At 40.2% G+C, this 20,000-nt stretch overlaps 1 long non-coding RNA gene across 1 annotated transcript in view; it reads right to left on the reverse strand.

The window, feature by feature from the left end:
- The window catches only part of LOC135206127 (uncharacterized), a 48,961-nt gene that overhangs the window by 27,459 nt on the left and 1,502 nt on the right, over nt 1-20,000 (reverse strand). The window contains exon 2 of the long non-coding RNA XR_010312681.1: nt 16,508-16,917. This is a non-coding gene — a long non-coding RNA (uncharacterized LOC135206127). The remainder of the gene's footprint in view (nt 1-16,507; nt 16,918-20,000) is intronic.

Genomic DNA, 20,000 nt, shown 5'->3' on the forward strand with positions numbered 1-20,000 from the left:
ATTCGTAAGGCTCTTAAGAACAAGTTACTAGCTACCCACCTATCTTGATAGCAATGTCATGATAGCTAAAGTAGTGACATGTATGAAAGTGAGAACGTTGGTTTTCTGTATATGGTAAATTTGTATTCTGTCCGTATCTCTGATTATTAAAACATCAAGAAAAGGAATTTTGTTGTCTGTTTCCCATTCAACTTTAAATTTGATGCTGGGCACTAATGTGTTAATTTCGAGAGGAATTCATTGAAATTGCCCCACCTATTATCCCAAAACAATGTTAGGATATCATCCACGTATCTCATCCACAGCATGTTTTTGGGTTTTGGGATTGCATTTATTACTGTAGTTTCAAAGTATTCCATGTACAGATTGGCTAGAACAGGACTTAAAGGACTACCCATACTACACCGCGAATTTTTGCCTTGTAGAATGATTCCCCGAATGAAAATACGTTATTAGATGCACTAATTCAACTAGCTTTATTATTTTGTCAAGCGCCAATGGGAAATGATCTGAATAGGGGATAATTTTACCCTTAAAAACTGAAGAACGTCCTGTACTGGTACTTTAGTGAACAGGGAATCTACGTCAAGGCTTGAAAGTTTTATGTTGTGAAGTGGTATATGTGCTTCTCTGAATTTGTGACAAAAATCTTCCGAATGTTTAATGTGACTGGGAGAAAAAGTGCCTAAAAAAGGGAAAGGAGGCCAGCTAACCATTTAGAAATTTTGTAATTGAAAGCACCGGCACATGAAACGATGGGTCTGAATGGAAGATTGTCTTTGTGAGTTTTGGGAAGGCCATAAAAGTAGGGTAATTTAGGATTAATTACTTTAAATTTCTATATTAGTTTAATACTCTTTTGTCTTTGCCAATTAATCTTACTTTCCGAAAAAATTCTGTGGGAACGTTTTGGAGGGGATTTTTCGTCAGTTTTTTCGTATGTGTTTGTGGTCGCTAAGGACTGGTTGGTTGATTTTGTCAAGGTAGAAGTCTTGTCCATTATTACGATTTTGCCGTCTTTGTCGGATCTACTTATTATAACATCTGAACTTTTTTAGCGAGTGGATGGCTATCATGAATCTGCGGGGAACAGGATATTTCTTATGTAAGTCAGTTAAAGCATTTAGTAACACTCCTTTTAAACATATCTCTTCCACGGTTGTAGTTTTTGTCAGATATTGATTTATCAAAAGCCACTATGAGTCTAGGTTGTTTTTGCGGTCTGGCATAAGGGCAAAGATAAGCCTAAATTAAACTAAATGTTGATTACAGTAAGGGGGGTGTTGGATAAGTTTAAAACTTTGTCTTGTTGCTCAAGATTATTCCATGCACTATTGTCTATTAGGTTTTTATTTAACTTGCGTAGAAGTCTGTTGGAATGAGTCACGCTATTATAGGCAGCAATGTCGGAACAGAATGAAATCAGATATCTGTATATGTGGTCCGTAGTGAGGAGGCGAAGATTAGACTGGGTTCCATATATCTCTGCGTAGTACGAAGATGTCGTTTTTCGTATCGGTGATTCTTTCCTCCAGAAAATCTTGTGTGAGAGAGGGAAAGGGTCCGATTGCAGAGTCCATCTCCCGAATCCGTACATTTTTGGTAGTACTTGTTCTTTGAGGCATTCTTCTAAAAAGTGTTTTTGGTTTTTCAGCCGGTGTAGTCTGATCAGTTCTTTCTCAAACTTGCGAAAAATTGGCTTGACTTCTGGAAGTGAGTGAAGAATCCTGGAAAGGCGGTTGAATTCCATAATGGGTTGAAAATGACTGGTAAAATGTGTTCTGTAACAACAGAATTCCATCTAATAAAAGGAGCCCATAAAAACACCAAATATAGAGAAAAAAAGTACTATATTTCAGAGACTGCTGTCTCCCTCTTCAGGTAAGATGAATGAGAAAATTTACAGAAAAGGTGGTATTTATACCAAGAGGTCCATCCACAAACAAGCCATTTTAAGTCACCCCCGCTGATAATCTTCCTTTAATCCTCTTAAGGGTTGGTTGAATGAAGACGTTGTCGATCGTGTCCGAAATCCATGCTCCTTTTGAGATGTTCATTACCTGCCTCTCTTTTATTAAGGCCGATTCCATCATTTGACTCTTGTACCGGCAGTTGCTGCTATAAATTACATGTGACAAATTCCAGTTTATTCTATGGTTATGTTCATTTATATGGTTGAAAATAGCCGAGTTCTGTTGTCCATACCTAACTGACCGTTTGTGTTGTATTAATCTCTGGGGAAGGGATTTACCTGTAAATCCAATGTAAGATTGGTCACAGTCCTGGCATGGGATTATAGCAGCTCTGCCGGTACAAGAGTCAAATGATGGAATCGGCCTTAATAAAAGAGAGGCAGGTAATGACATCTCAAAAGGAGCATGGATTTTGGACACGATCGACAACGTCTTCATTCAACCAACCTTAAGAAGATTAAAGGAAGATTATCAGCGGGGGTGACTTAAAAATGGCTTGTTTGTGGATGGACCTCTTGGTATAAATACCACCTTTTCTGTAAACTTTTCTCATTCATCTACCTGAAGAGGGAGACAGCAGTCTCTGAAATATAGTACTTTTTTTCTCTATATTTTGGTGTTTTTATGGCTCCTTTTATTAGATGGAATTCTGTTGTTACAGAACATTTTTTACCAGTCATTTTCAGCCCATTATGGAATTCAACCGCCTTTCCAGGATTCTTCACTCACTTCCAGAAGTCAAGCCAATTTTTCGCAAGTTTGAGAAAGACTGATCAGACTACACGGCTAAAAACCAAAAAACACTTTTTAGAATAATGCTCAAAGAACAAGTACTACCAAAAATGTACGGATTCGGGAGATGGACTCTGCAATCGGACCCCTTCCCTCTCTCACACAAGATTTTCCTGGAGGAAAGAATCACCGATACGAAAAACGACATCTTCGTACTACGCAGAGTGATATATGGAACCCAGTCTAATCTTCGCCTCCTCACTACGGACCACATATACAGGTATCTGATTTCATTCTGTTCCGACATTGCTGCCTATAATAGCGGTGACTCATTCCAACAGACTTCTACGCAAGTTAAATAACCTAATAGACAATAGTGCATGGAATAATCTTGAGCAACAAGACAAAGTTTTTTAAACTTCCATCCACACCCCCCTTACTGTAAATCAACATTTAGTTTTTTAAATTTAGGCTTATCCTTTGCCCTTATGCCAGACCGCAAAAACAACCTAGACTTCATAGTGGCTTTTGATAAATTCATATCTGACAAAAACTACAACCGTGAAGAGATATGTTTAAAAGGAGTGTTACTAAATGCTTTAACTGACTTACATAAGAAATATCCTGTTCCCCGCAGATTCATGATAGCCATCCACTCGCTAATAGTAGATCCGACAAAGACGGCAAATCGTAATAATGACAAAGACTTCTACCTTGACAAAATCAACCAGCTCCTTAGCGACACAAACACATACGAAAAACTGACGAAAAATCCCCTCCAAAACGTTCCCACAGAATTTTTTTCGGAAAGTAAGATTAATTGGCAAAGACAAAAAGAGTATTGAACTATTAGAGAAATTTAAAGTAATTAATCCTAATTACCTACTTTTATGGCCTTCCCAAAACTCACAAAGACAATCTTCCATTCAGACCCATCGTTTTCATGTGCCGGTGCTTTCAATTACAAAATTTCTAAATGGTTTAGCTGGCTTCCTTTCCCCTTTTTTAGGCACTTTTTCTCCCAGTCACATTAAACATTCGGAAGATTTTTGTCACAATTCAGAGAAGCACATATACCACTTCACAACATAAAACTTTTAAGCCTTGACGTAGATTCCCTGTTCACTAAAGTACCAGTACAGGACGTTCTTCAGTTTTTAAGGGTAAAATTATCCCCCTATTCAGATCATTTCCTCATTGGCGCTTGACAAAATAATAAAGCTAGTTGAATTATGTGCATCTAATAACGTCTTTTCATTTTCGGGGAATCATTCTACAAGCAAAAATTCGGGTATAGTATGGGTAGTCCTTTAAGTCCTGTTCTAGCCAATCTGTACATGGAATACTTGGAAACTACAGTAATAAATGCAATAAAACCCAAAAACATGCTGTGGATGAGATACGTGGATGATATCCTAACATTTTGGGATAATAGGTGGGGCAATTTCAATGAATTCCTCTCGAAATTAAACACATTAGTGCCCAGCATCAAATTTAAAGTTGAATGGGAAACAGACAACAAAATTCCTTTTCTTGATGTTTTAATAATCAGAGATACGACAGAATACAAATTTACCATATACAGAAAACCAACGTTCTCACTTTCATACATTCACTACTTTAGCTATCATGACATTGCTATCAAGATAGGTGTAGCTAGTAACTTGTTCTTAAGAGCCTTACGAATTTGTTCCCCAGAATTCCTGGAAAAGAATTTGAACTAATTCGCAAGCAACTTTCGTCTTTAAAATATCCTGACCATATAATTGAGAAAGCAATTCACAAAGCAAACGTAATTTTCTACCGACCCCCTAAAGACAAGACCAGAGATACACCCAACAATAAAATAATAATTCCCCACCTGGACACGATTAAGAGAATAACCAACCCCCTCGGAAAATCGAACCCTTTTGTATTTACTTACCCAAACACCTTAGCAAATCCCTGATTAACGTCCAACAAAAGACATCTCCAAAGGACTCTGGGGTATACGAAATCCCATGTCAGGACTGTGACCAATCTTACATCGGATTTACAGGTAAATCCCTTCCCCAGAGATTAACAACACAAACGGTCAGTTAGGTATGGACAACAGAACTCGGCTATTTTCAACCATATAAATGAACATAACCATAGAATAAACTGGAATTTGTCACGTGTAATTTATAGCAGCAACTGCCGGTACAAGAGTCAAATGATGGAATCGGCCTTAATAAAAGAGAGGCAGGTAATGAACATCTCAAAAGGAGCATGGATTTCGGACACGATCGACAACGACTTCATTCAACCAACCCTTAAGAAGATTAAAGGAAGATTATCAGCGGGGTGACTTAAAAATGGCTTGTTTGTGGATGGACCTCTTGGTATAAATACCAACCTTTTCTGTAAACTTTTCTCATTCATCTACCTGAAGAGGGAGACAGCAGTCTCTGAAATATAGTACTTTTTTCTCTATATTTTGGTGTTTTTATGGGCTCCTTTTATTAGATCATATTAATATATCCATATATATATATTATATATTTATATATAATTATATATATATATATATATATATAATATATATATATATATATCTATCTATAATATATCATATTATTATATATAATATAGATATAATATAATATATATTTGATGTATGAGACCGGCCTTGGGAGAGGCCTCGATACGTAACAGAAATAATTGAGGGATTTCAAGATGAAATTACTTTAACTTACGTAAAACTGATTTATGGAGAATATTTAATCTAGAACAACAGGTCGCCTGAAACACAGCTAAATACTTTACAGCTATTTATTTACAAAAGGCTCGTACTGGCCTGGAGAAAAGTAAATGCAGCGTCCACACGTTGGGACTTATAATCTCTCACAAATGGATAATAGCTGGCTCAAAATGGAATTCATACAAGCTGGTTTCATAAACTTTTGTAATGCAACACTTGCGGGCAGAGAGACTGGGCACGTGACTCAGGGAATCTGGAAAAGAATCTCAGATTAAACAAGATAAAAGAAAAAGGATATATTGCCCAATTTCAATTGTTTAGTTCTCTAACACTGGGGAAAAGGAACTTTTTAATGTTTCACTGAGGTATGCAAGGACTTCATTTGTCTGGGACGATCACACAAGGGGAAGCATGCGGCCATGAGGCAGTGAGAGGGAACAAAAGGATGAGTTCTTTTTGGTTTGGAATTTGAATTGGGAAAATGGGGATCAAATAGATAATAGGATGTAAGGGACTGGCAATATGCTGTTTCACAAGACGTACCTGGATGTCGTGTTCAGTGGATCACTGTAGAAAAACATGGCCTGGCTTTGTCTTAGGACTGGGTCTATTGGCGCGCCACTACCGCCATGGATAGGCCTAAATGGAATGTAGGTGGTCGGACATCCGTCCGATGGTCACGTCTGGAGACGACTGGGGCTGAATCCAGGTGTTTTCCATGGGTGTTGGGAGTCAGCTTAACCCCCCCACGAGCCGGGCAAATCCTGGAAACAGAACATACAGCCAGCAGAGGGTTCACAGGAAAAAGAGCTTAAGATATAGGTCTAAGAAGTACCAATCTGCCTACATCCTTCCCTTTTGAGATACGTCCCTAAAGCTGACAAAAGACTATTTTCCCCCAACTTGGGAACTCCCTACCTCTGGCTGGCGGGGTTTTGTTTTCCGCGTTTACTAAAAATCAGCTGATATTTGGAGGAAATGGCTGCCGTTTTCCAAATCAAACTAAGTAATTAATTACTGGGTAGACGAAGCGATCTATAAACGTCACAGCTCCCCCTGTTAAGAAGGCATTCACTCCCTTTCGGGCGTGAAGGTCTTGGCTTAAATAAGTTGATCGTCTCGACTACCCAGTTCTCCTACTCCAACTTGAAGTTTTTAGAGCAGCGATACAGCTAACTACAGTGGCCTACCTAACTTATAGGTGGAGATGCTAAGTGTACTAACTTAATGGAGTAATGTAGTCTAGCCTAAGTAATAACTATGGGTTGTCTGTGACGACAGTCTACTCTACCCCTAGATAAGGTTACTTGAAAATTCTACTTGCTACTAACCTAATGCCCTGGTACTAAATCATTAGCCTAACCTACTCATTACAGTTAAATGAAGACGCAATTATTCCAGAGTGTGGTACGCACAGCAGCAGTTCAGCGACGGAATTGTTAAAATACATGATGTAAGGTAATGATGTGTGAGGATGATGAGTGGTTAGTTGACCAGGATGGAAATGCAATGAGGTAATTATATTTAAGTGAGGGTTAGTATTACAATTGCTAGGGGTTAGAGGGTTAGTTTTACTGGCAGAGATCAGGCTGGCTACCTTCTCTGGGTAGGTGCCAGGATCACTCTGCAAATGAATGTGACACTATACCTCTGGCACAGGTGTCAAGGAGAGCATGTGGCTCTTTGGTTAGTGTGTTAACCCACGAAAGGCGGCGCGTCGCTAAAATCGACGCTTTATGTGCTACTAAAATGCGATCGTCGATTTCAGCGATGCTTTAATTTCAAATCACGCGGGCAAGAACAGGTGGTGTTGGAGGCGGGGTTTTATGATGTCATAAGGGTAAGTAAACCAATCAGAACACAGATAAGAAACAGTATTGCCACAATGCCTCAATTTTTTAAATGAGATGATAATACGCTTGTGCAACTTTTGGTCAGTTTCCGCGGTTTTTTTCTTTGCATGACGGCGGCCGTGAAATTTACTTTTTTATGTGATTTATTGATATAATTACTATATAATGGCGAATGAAAGAAGTGATAGTGATTGGTCACTTAGTGACAATGATTTTGACATAAGTCAGGGTTCTGAAAGTGATAGCGTAAGTGAGGAATATGATGTTGAAAGTGATAGTGATACTGATATCGGTGATTATGATCATGCATCCGTCTGGACACGAGCCTACCCGCCGGAAGACATTAGTTCCGGCACGAAATTAGTTTTTACAGAAAGGATGAGTAGAAGATGAAAACATGTACATAGTGTATATATGTAAATAAGGTTAGTAAAAGTTCTATATACTTTCATTAGGGCACTTAGTAATAGAAATGTTGATAGTGCTGTAACAACTAATTGCAAGAGGACGATTCTCTTTTGAAACTCGGTGTGAGATGGTTTCGTTAAATGTCTCCTGAATTTTTTTCTCCAACTTCTAAGATAAATTTAGCTCTTGTTCATTTATGAAATGATGAAAAAGCATGACCTGTATAAGTGTTTGGTCGACAGAAAGTTGAAAATGAAAAAGGATAAAAAAAAATTTCCTTTACATTTCACAATATATATATGTTCTCTTTGCAAAAAAAAAATATTTTTTTATTGCCGTATAATCGCCATTTTCTGGCGATTCCAATGGTATATAAAATATTACTATTCTTATGAAAATAATCTGATAAGGAAATTTATGAAGAGAAAAAAAAAAAAATTAGTGAAATAGGCGTCGCATTTTAGCAGCATAAGCGCCGCCGCTCGTGGGTTAATGATTTGTTACTTCCCTTCTTCTTCTTATTCCTCCAGGACCTGGCTATAACAGTCCTAGGAGTAGACGGAGGCACCGACTCTGGGGTAAGGCCAGAAACGCCATCAGGAGCAGAGGCAGTGATAGCCTGAGGGATTGCAGGAGAACACCCTACTTCGGTATCTGCAGCAACCGTTGTAGAGGTGGAAACTACTGCAGGGGAGGCCCTCACTTCAGCTGCTGCAACAGCCGTCGTAAGGGGAAAACTCCAGGCTGACTCCGTGTCAGGCAGTTCCTGGTTTCCAGAGGAGGTATGAAGGTTAGGTCTGCCGGAGGTTCATCCTCGGGCGACAGAGGTAAGGGTGAAGAAGAATGATGGGCTGGAGACTGGCCATGGGCTGCGGTAAGCTCCATGCCTGTTGGAGGATCTCCTGTAGGAGGATCCTTGATTAGGAAAGGTGCCGGCGCTAGCTCGGGGCCAGGCGCAGAGGTCAAGTTCGGTGGTGGCTCTACGTCCAGGTTGGACGGAGATTGGCACTGCTCAGTTCTGCCAAGTGGCACTAGCAGAGAGTTGAGGTCGACTGGACCTGTGACGGGTACCGGAGGTGCAATACCTCTCAGCGTGCCCTTGGAAATGGGAGACAGAGGCTCCTGTCTCTTGTTGAAGGCTAAGCCTTGTGGAAAATGGACATTGTCCGCTGCTGGTAGTCGGCTAGATCACCTAGGCCAATTTGTGGAATGCCCTAGTACGTTGTAGGTATTGCAACGGAACTGTGACTGATCAATCTCCCTCCTTGGTAACGGGGGAGACTGTTGGTGGCCGTACTTCTGGGAGAAAGTAGGTCATGGATGACTCCTTGCTTTGGAGTTTATTTGTCGTGGGGTTAGGACCCCTAGGCTTTTTGAACTGTGAGGGAGACTTCATGTCTTGCCCTAGGAGGAGGTCGTAACCTCCTGGAATGTAGCTTGCAACTGCAAGAGTACATACTTTGGAGAAATTAGGTCTGGTGACCCTCAATTGTATGGTCGGAAGGATCAGCTTGATATGGTTGATACATACAATGGTTATTAAGTGATGTCTATCGACGTTAGCCCCTCGGGGGATTCGGTCTTCCCGTATCAGGGAGATTTTGGCGCCAGAGTCGTCGTAGGCTCTGACGTTTCTTGGCGGATAATGGCTTTGGAGGGGTGCGACGGTTATAGGGCCCTTAGGCGGGGGTCCTAGTGAAGAAGGATTGGTTACGGCCATTGGGATGGCAGGAATATTGCGATTAGCGCACCCTCCGTAATTTGCAGACATGTGACCCTTGCTGCCACAGTCTCGGCAGAACGTGTTCCAGAACCTCTTCCATGGCACTGGATGATAAGACCGAGATGGCCCCACAGGTTGTGAATCTGCGGAGTCACCAAGGCTGGCAGTGTGCTCTGGCACAGGTGAAGAGTCCTCTGTTGAATCACCCTCAGAAACAAGTCCGGGGTTAACTGGTGGGCTTACCTCTTCCAAAGTGGAGGAGGTAGGCGGTAAAATGGTAAAAGGCTGGCAGGATGCGGCAGGAATTTCTATCTCGAGCACTTGATCAGGACCAGGATCACAAATAGAAAAGATGTCAGGCTGACCAGAGACGGCGGGACTAAGAGAGACAGTGGGTGCAGGGCTCGAAGCTGGCAGAGTGGCTGAAGCTAAGATACTCGCCTTACGGGCCTTCTCCCGCTTGATTTCGAGTTCCTTGAGAGCTAGCTCATGCTTTCTCTCTTCTTCACGTGCCTTCCTTTCTGCTTCTCTGGCTTTTCTCTTGTTTTCTCTTTCTTCCCTTTCTTGTAGGCGTGCGGCATCCTGCTGCGCCTTTATCCACTGGTCAAGTGCTGGTCCAGTGTAACTGGCCTCCTTGCCTAGAGGTATGAGGGCTCCGAGCTTCTCTAGCTCTATGGCAAAGAAGTTGCGGGAAGCAGGGGAAGACATTTCCCTTGGGCTGTAGTAGAGGCTCGGATGAAAATGAAAATAATGGCCAGGAAGGGTACTGAATGGAATGGGAGTGCCTACTGGGTAAAGTGGCACTCACTTGGAAATGGGTTCTGCGATAATGGTAATGAAAAGTCTGAAAAGACTGGGTGCTCGGTGGCACTTTGTGAATGGCACCTTCTGATGACGTGAAAAAATCGAATGAAGTGTGCGGCGTACGTCACACTTAAGGGTGTTCCTTGCTTGAGTGATCCGAAATGGTGGATACTCTAATGAATGGGCGTTCCGTAGGACGGACACGCAGGTATAGGGCTACCTGTACGTCTGTACAGGTGCACGGCGCTTATGAGGAGGCGTTCCTTTTGGACAGCACTAGTAGTGCTGGTATTGCGGCACTTCGGGAGGCGTTCCCTTGATTGGGTGATCCGGGATACCGGATACACTAATGGATTGGGCGTTCCGTAAGGACGGACACGCAGGTTTGACAGCACTTAGGGCTGGTATTGCGGCACTTCGGAAGGCGTTCCCTTTGTTGAGTGTTCTGAAGGATCACTGACCCTTGTACATGGACACACTAGTTACTTGGGCGTTCCGTAAGGACGGACACGCAGGTTTAATGGCTACCTGTATGGCCTGTACAGGTGCAATGGCACTTATGAGGAGGCGTTCCTTTTTGGGCACTGGTAACGTGCTGGTGTGTCCCGGACACTACATGCAGTATACTTAAATATACTGAAGTGAAATGGTACTCTGTTCGTGGCAGAGGGTAATAGTGGAGGAGAGAAAGTAAAAGGTGGGAGTACTTCAGCAGCCAGTCGATGGACAGTGTCAAGAATTAGTGGCACTGTAAAATGGTTAGACCTGACGTGCACTGGTGGTGGCCAGTCCTAAACTGGTAGGCTTCCTTGTCTGGAAGTAATGAATTTGCGTGGCACACAGTGCGAATTGTGCTTGCGGTATACGCAAGTCTTTTGTGAAGAAATTAGAAAAGACCACTCGGGCAACGACAGGTAATGGTGATTTTAGAAATGCTCAGTCCCTCGCTGAAGTACTCGATAAATGAAATAAATAAATGCTTGCAAACTGCAATGGACACATGCGCGTACGTATCACGCTGTGTAAATGAAAGACGTAGTACTCTTGGCTTCGTGAATAATGGGTTCTCTCTCTCTCTTTCTCTCTCTCTCTCTCTCTCTCTCTCTCTCTCTCTCTCTCTCTCGGAGAGGGTGAAAAATGATATATGAATGAACTCCCTTATATTGAATTGAACTACTAATGTTAGTTTAATATGACGCAACTTGCGTTAAATGATTTACTTACGTTAACGTGTAATGAAAGAATTGCTTTGGATAACGTTTTATGAAAATGATCACGCGCTCGTGGTGAACGATTTTTACGTTACTGGTAGCGGCTCGCGCTTATGAAATGATTTGCGTTTCAATATGAATTTACAACAATGACGCATTTTACGTTAACAATTCTTGTAATTTACTCTTTGAAGATTTACGTTAACTTTACGTAAGGATACTAGGTCCCTGTGACAAGCGAAATGACGGTAAGGATTTTAAGACGAAAATGTTAGCAAACAATTGTAAAAGAAAAGGTTACGTTTAGTGCGAAGTGAAATGAAACTTTCGCTCAGCGAGCAAGTGAGCGATGCGACGTGAAACGCGGTGAGCGAGCCAGCAGAGCGGTGCGCTATCAGCGTGTCGTTCAAACAGCTGATTTACTGTAAATGCGAAGGTGATTTACAACACGAAATTCTAATTTCTTATTCAAGGCGAATTACGTTAATTTCTCTGGCAGAACGATAGATACTAGTACCGAGATTAATATTATTTACGTTAAACTTTCAAGACTTACGTTACTTTGCTTAAATCGTTGAGATAATTCTTAAAGGGATAAAACATGGCTGCTGCTGTGAATGAACCGAAGGTTGGCTGGCAGGCATGAGAGTGCGCCTGCGTCCAGCTGACGAGAGCTGGCTGGCTAAGCGGTTACCAACACTTGGAATGAAACTAAGTTAAAATGAATCCCCTAACATATCACAGACAAAAGAATTGTACACTTCTTTTGCCGTAACTATTAGTAAAACACTCCTAACTAGCTAGGCTTTCTAATACAGCAATAAACCCTGGCAAAGCACTTCCTAGTTTGATCTGGTCCTTTCTGGCATCTATCTGCACACGTGTTAGTGTGAGCTCCTACAACACACGACAATACAAAATCACAGAGAATTCGCAGGGCAAATTGTTTGCTTGCCGCTAAAATAAAGCTCTGGCGCTTTCGCCGTTACAATATAATATTTCTCACTTAACACTCTTTTAAACACTTCGTAAATAAAAATACTTAAACGTACCTTAAGCTAACATTGGTTATAGAATAATCATATTAATGAATGGAATACCTTACCGTGAGCCAGTGTGTATTTCCCTGCAATTGTGCTTTCTTTATTGCGCTTTGAAAAACATTTACATTCGTTTTACAAGGGATAACGCGATTTCAGGGCTTTTATTAAGCAAGCCCAGATTCGATGCTGGCAAGCAGTCGTCACTTTTACTCGATTTACAAGCCAGGATCCTGGCAAGGTCGCCACTTTTACGTATGAGCCTGGCCTTGGGAGAGGCTCGATACGTAAACAGAAATAATTGAGGGATTCAAGATGAAATTACTTTAACTTACCGTAAAACTGATTTATGGAGAATATTTAATCTAGAGCAACAGGTCGCCAGAAACTCAGCTAAATACTTTACAGCTATTTATTTACAAAAGGCTCGTACTGGCCTGGAGAAAAGTAAATGCAGCGTCCACACGTTGGGACTTATAATCTCTCACAAATGGATAATAGCTGGCTCAAAATGGAATTCATACAAGCTGGTTTCATAAACTTGGGTAATGCAACACTTGCGGGCAGAGAGACTGGGCACGTGACTCAGGGAATCTGGAAAAGAATCCCAGATTAAACAAGATAAAAGAAAAAAGGATTTATTGCCCAATTTCAATTGTTTAGTTCTCTAACACTGGGGAAAAGGAACTTATTAATGTTTCACTGAGGTATGTAATGACTTCATTTGTCTGGGACGATCACACAAGGGGAAGCATGCGGCCATGAGGCAGTGAGAGGGAACAAAAGGATGAGTTCTTTTTGGTTTGGAAATTGAATTGGGAAAATGGGGATCAAATAGATAATAGGATGTAAGGGACTGGCAATATGCTGTTTCACAAGACGTACCTGGATGTCGTGTTCAGTGGATCTCTGTAGAAAAACGTGGCCTGGCTTTGTCTTAGGACTGGGTCTATTGGCGCGCCACTACCGCCATGGATAGGCCTAAATGGAAGGCAGGTGGTCGGACATCCGTCCGATGGTCACGTCTGGAGACGACTGGGGCTGAATCCAGGTGTTTTCCATGGGTGTTGGGAGTCAGCTTAACCCCCCCACGAGCAGGCAAATCCTGGAAACAGAACATACAGCCAGCAGAGGGTTCACAGGAAAAAGAGCTTAAGATATAGGTCTAAGAAGTACCAATCTGCCTACACCTCCTTCCCTTTTGAGATACGTCCTAAAGCTGACAAAGACTATTTTCCCCCAACTTGGGAACTCCCTACCTCTGGCTGGCGGGGTTTTGTTTTCCGCGTTTACTAAAAATCAGCTGATATTTGGAGGAAATGGCTGCCGTTTTCCAAATCAAACTAAGTAATTAATTACTGGGTAGACGAAGCGATCTATAAACGTCACGATATATATATATATATATATATATATATATATATATATATATATATATATATATATATATATATATATATATATATAAAGAAGCACCCGAGCATGACCAATAGGCCTAGTGCTCGATTCGTAAAACAGACCTCTGGTTATTCCTGATAGATAAAAACTTCCTGAAGAGAGAGAGAGAGAGAATGAGAGAGAGAGGAAAGACGAGAGAGAGAGAGAGAGAGAGAGAGAGAGAGAGAGAGTGAGCGAGAGAGAGAGAGAGAGGCATTAACAGGGGATACTCGTAATTAAAATAATGCTCGCCAAGCATATTCACACTCCGGATCGTATGGACAAGAATAGTCTCACTTATGCACTGGCAAAAAAAAAAAAAAAAAAAAAAAAAAAAAAAAAAAAAAAAAAAAAAAAAAAAAAAAAAAAGTGGAAACCTACGAAAATACTTGTTTGGTGCGACCCTGAACGCAATTCCGTATGCAAAAATTTGCACAATCGAGAAATTCCATGAAATTATTTACTAACAAGCTGGAAAATATATTTCCTTGATTCTTGAAATAGGCCTAACCATGTAACCAACGCTAAACGCGCACAACTTGGATTTCTTTTTTTTGTTTTTTTTTGTTTACACCAACTTCGTCTTATTTATATTTCATTTAATCAGATGCTAAACTTCTCTATGCTTTATCAAAAGAAATCATAATAACTTTCGATATAACGCTATAAAAGTAGAAAGTTAATTTACAAATATTAGGCCAATGCTTATGCACACGGTTCCTGCTGCCACTCTATGGTGAACACTTCATATCACACTTTGGAAGCCGCAGATGTTTCTTTGGGGAAATTCTTTTTTTTTTTATTAATAAACAATTACTGAACTAACATTGATCATTCACTGGGGAAATACTTTGTGCGCTTATACAGTTAATCACTGATACTTTTTATCAGATAAATAGGATGACAATAATTGGAATAAAATATACTAACTGGCAACCCCATGAGTTTCTATAGAAGTACGATCAATTCTGAGATTTGTCGCTTCACTTCTGGAACTTACTGTACATGTCACTTTTGACATTCCATAGGCATGAATGTTGGCGGTACAAGTCAATTAATGGTTTGATTTCTTCTCTTGACCAGTGAATGTTTGTAGTTTCTTTGCCGGACATGATGACTTTATACTTAGAATACCCTTTTGTAAGTGAGAGATCGATAATAAACTATTGGTCCTGGAAACCTATTGTGCTTGACACCAACGTTGGTTAAACAAACCACCGGACACGTCAGTTTCTGGTGTTTTACTCAACTACACTCACGGGTTACTCGCTAGTTTGCCCGTGGTTTCCTTATCTTTAATCACCTCCATTTGTGCCCGCCGATCACTCTCCCACCTTGTGTCTTGAAACGGGGTATGGTAACGGTGTTTGCCCGTCGGGCACTGCCCGGTAGTGTGGACAGGGCCTTAGGAGCAAAAACAGGTAAGGCACGTCAAGGACTAGTACATTTTATGCAACAAACAAGGAACCCACTTCACATCCATGCCACTAATCAACATTAAGAGTTGTCAAAATAAACTTAGACTGATACAAGTATCTAAGAGTTTGAGGTACGAGTTAGAATAGGAAGACCGCACTGGAGAGTACAACAAACATGGAAGAAAACAGTTAAAACTCTCATGATATCATACCTTCATCTCAAAACATTCGAACATATTTCCCCAAGATAACTACGTTTTAAGAAAGGATGCAATATAACGCATATGCTTCTTCAATGCTAATTTCTTACCAAAAGTCTGCTTAAAATCTTAAGTGTCAATGACACTTAAAACAGTAAAAATGAAGTGACAGGCTAAGGTACATTTCATAAAGGAAAATTGTTCAGATTAACTGTGCTCTCCCAATTATCACAACTATGCCTCCAGGGACAAGGGGAATGCGAAGCATACAAGAATGCTAGTATTTCAAGTAACAAAATTTTGATGTAACAAGTGGGTCAAAAAAGTATCTCACAAGAGGAAGTATGGATCAAACTTAAGGAGATCCAGTGTTCAAACTACGGTCAAATGTCAACCTCGTTCCAATATCTGTGACACAGAAAATGGGCATGCAGCCAGTAAGGTCTAACTTCACACTATTTTTCCTGCCCGTCCCTAAAACTAACACTTAAAAGAAAGTTCCACGTTGGCCGAGTGCATTTCGCGCTCGGCTACCAACCAGGTGGTCAGAAGTTCGATTCTCGTCTCGGCCAACGCAGAACCAGAGGAATTCATTTCTGGTGATAGAAATTAATTTCTCGATACAGCGCGGTTCGGATCCCACAATAAGCTGTAGGTCCCGTTCCTAGGTAACCAAATGGTTCCTAGTAACGTAAAAATATCTATTCTTTCGGGCGAGCCCTAGGAGAGCTGTTTATCAGCTCAGTGGTCTGGTAAAACTAAGATATACTTAAGAATTTACACTTAAAGAGATCAGGCTACTTCATTTTAGGATTTCCGAGGCAAAACATAACTGCATTGTTAGCAAAGTATAGGATAAGTCAGAGGTATGTTTCTTGGTTACATACAATACCCAATGACAAAGCAGTTTTTGGATCTGATCTTGAAGTATTTAATAAAACAGGAACGTCAAATTTATATCTATAACTAGAGCAATTTCAACCTACCCAGTTTCAGCTGTGACTTCCTTCATTTCATTCCACTTTCCACAGGTGAATGGTCAAACCTCCAGTTAAACTGAAAGATACAGAAATATTAGCTAATCCTGTTAAACCACAATTATAATTCAATTGCTAAAGCACACACAAATCGCTATTGGACTAGGTGAATTAAAACTGATATTTGTGGCATTTAAACAATTTCATCAAATCACAGTTTAATCTAATACACCATGGTTTAAAGTTAAAACTCTCTAGTTATGAAAATTAAGTAATAAACTGCAAAAATAAATGGTTGAAGGTCAGATGACTCAAATCATCTGCGACACAGTTCCCTTGACAGATTTTGGCCCAGGTGCAATTTAGTCTTCGTGACTTGATCAAATCGTCTACGTAGGTGTTCGTTGTCACATGTTCTCCTGAAATGAGAAGAAAAATGTTTAATTCCAACCATACAAATGCTAGAACACACACGTGCTAGAAATTGTAAAGTATCACACAAAAACATAGGAGGAGTGTAATCTTATCGCCTGTGATTTAATGATTAGTGCCTTTGCCTTACTAAGTAACCTCTTAATTTCAGTAACCTATTAATTACAATAGACTATTCCGTCAAACTCAATTATGACCAGAAAGAAAATTCCATAAAATCCTGTCTGAGAGGTGCTTTATGATTACGTGTTATCTAGACTGAACTTCATTCATTTTAGCGGAAGTCCTTTGGAAGATGGAGCAATTACAATGACTTAATTATGAAATGCATATACCATGAGAGAGGATACGAGAGGAAAGGCAAGGCTGCGACGAAAGATGACAGATACTTGTGTAGAAAAAAAACCCCACCACTGAACAATAAAATCCTAGAAAATGTAGTGAATTTCCCTTTCTCTCATAAATTAAAACAATTTAGTAATTGCGCACTTTTAAATGCATCTAATACAAAATAAGGTATCTCGCGCTTGGAAACACTTCGCTTTTCGAGTAGAACAATGTTCGTCAGATTGACATTACCTGACATTTATGACGAATTTTATTACATTTGAACAAATTCTTTGCTACCATGTCTCCTGGTATGGCCTTAAGAGACAAATGTACTACCACGATTTATTTTCCGCTCAAAGAAACTATAAATTTTTGTCACACATTGGATCTTATGATGATTTGGACTGGCCCCTCAATAAATTAGGAGTTAAATTTGGTTACTAGCTGGGCCTGATTAAATTGCAATTGTATGCTCATGGTGTGCCTTTTCATGAAAAATCATTATACTTTTGCGATTTTATCCACGTTAATGTTCACAACCACCAATTGATACCTCTAGTAAAACTGTGGTTGTATTTTTCATCTTTGGGAAAAGCAAGATGAATATTTGTTGTAAGATAAATATTTATTGTAACAATATTACTAGGGCCCCCACTCTATACTCATACCAACACTAGTCCTACTCTACAACCATACTAACACTAATCCTACTTTGTCTCAATATTCCCTATAACCGTACTGAAACTACCATAATAAATTTCAACTGTACAGCTCAAGAAACTTTCACCTTTACCTTTATTTCCTTATCGTTACCCATTTCACACATGCCGTCTATATTTCTGCGCCCTAACTTTCCCATTTAAACAATACTTCCGCCCGATAAAAGGTCAACCCAACTGACTTTTCAATTAAAACTTTCAGCAGAATTACAACACGACCCCACTGCCCTGAATTGCCAATGCGTTCGCCATTTTAATCGTTGTAGTTATCGTACTAATATCAGTTCATCATCCTGACTTCCATTTATTCTCATGGCCCCGTCTCAATTTAATACTCTGCTTCCCCCTTTCCCTTTTACAAATATTTACCCCACTTGTCAGTCTACGTCTTTTATTTTTACCATCAAATCGGCCAAACTCCTAGCTCTCTCCGTAATGGCAAAGTAACTTTCACGTTACTTTTTGTTGTTGTTCTTGTTTTTTACAACTTTGTCTCTTTACCACAAATTCTAAGCCTTGACAGCGTCCTACACATCTGCCAGAGGGCACCATTTTCACAATTTCAGGAATTTGCTTTTATATAAGTACAATCATTTTCATTCATTGTAACATGTCAAAGTCAATCTTTATATGAAAACAAATCAGTATTAACACCTTTTAATGAAACAGAAAAAAAATATTAGGCCTATATGTGTCAACTTTGAAATTAAATCAAACGATTACGAACTTGATTATCTTCCCTTGGAATTTCGTTCATTCATAAAATATTCAATAAACATTATGGAAGTCCTTGGAGCCAAATTTAAACTCTTAACAAATTCACATGGGAGTATTTAATTTGGTTTTTCTACCACTCTTTCACTGGACGTCTTACTTGAAGTTTATGGTTTATTTATTAATTTTTTTTTTTATGTCAGCAAGCCAATTACAGCAAAAGACATCGTGTGTTGACGCCATAGCTGCTACGGAGAACTGAGGAATAGAAATGGCGAAGATTTGCATGCACAGTCAGACTGTGCAGTTTATAACTGTGCAGGAATAACTAAACGTTAGTGAAACAAAGCAGATGGAAGAAGTTGCAGAACCTGACGAAGAGGAAGGCTGACACAAGTGCTGAGAGAAAGCGGAGAAAGGATTCATGAAGGTCTGCAAGGAACCGATACAAGGAGACGAGGGCTGAAACGAAGACCGAAAGGCAATTTACTCACGAGAACCGAGGAGAGGTTTTCCAAAGCCTTAAGAATCCCACAGGAAAGCTCCCTTCAAGAGTCAAGATACAAATGGAAGAAGACGAACGAACGAACGAACACACTGTCTCCAAGGAAGGAAGGAAGGAGGAAGACTTCGAAATCCAGAAGAGACGAATCTTTGCTTCCGACAGATTCCCAAACCAACCATCAGCTTCAAGCGTCTTTGACTCAGCCTATCGACAAGACAGTCCAACACCAAACAAAAGGACCAAAAACTGAACAGGTACAAGATATTTTAAATTTGAATATATATATATTCAGAAATTCTGAATATATATAAATTCAAGAGTTGGAGCGACTGAAGACTTGACTGTTCCTGGTTTGGTGAGCAACACCAATGAGCAGAGAGAAGGCGCTCATTGCTGGTTAAACAAAACCCCTATGCAATGATTTGGTCCTGTGATGACACCCCAGCCGTGAGGCATCAATGCCGCCAAAAGCGCAAGAGAGAGAGAGATATGACTATTTACTTACGAGATACGAGGAGAGAGGTTTTCCAAAGCCTCAAGAATCCCACAGGAAAGCTCCTTTCAAGAGTCAAGATACAAATGGAAGAAGACGAACGAACACACTGTCTCCAAGGAAGGAAGGAAGGAGGAAGACTTCGAAATCCAGAAGAGACGAATCTTTGCTTCCGACAGATTCCCAAACCAACCATCAGCTTCAAGCGTCTTTGACTCAGCCTATCGACAAGACAGTCCAACACCAAACAAAAGGACCAAAAACAGAGCAGGTACAAGATATTCTGAATATATATATATTCAGAAATTC

Source organism: Macrobrachium nipponense, chromosome 29, assembly GCF_015104395.2.
Source record: "Macrobrachium nipponense isolate FS-2020 chromosome 29, ASM1510439v2, whole genome shotgun sequence".
Taxonomy (NCBI): Eukaryota; Metazoa; Arthropoda; class Malacostraca; order Decapoda; family Palaemonidae; genus Macrobrachium; species Macrobrachium nipponense.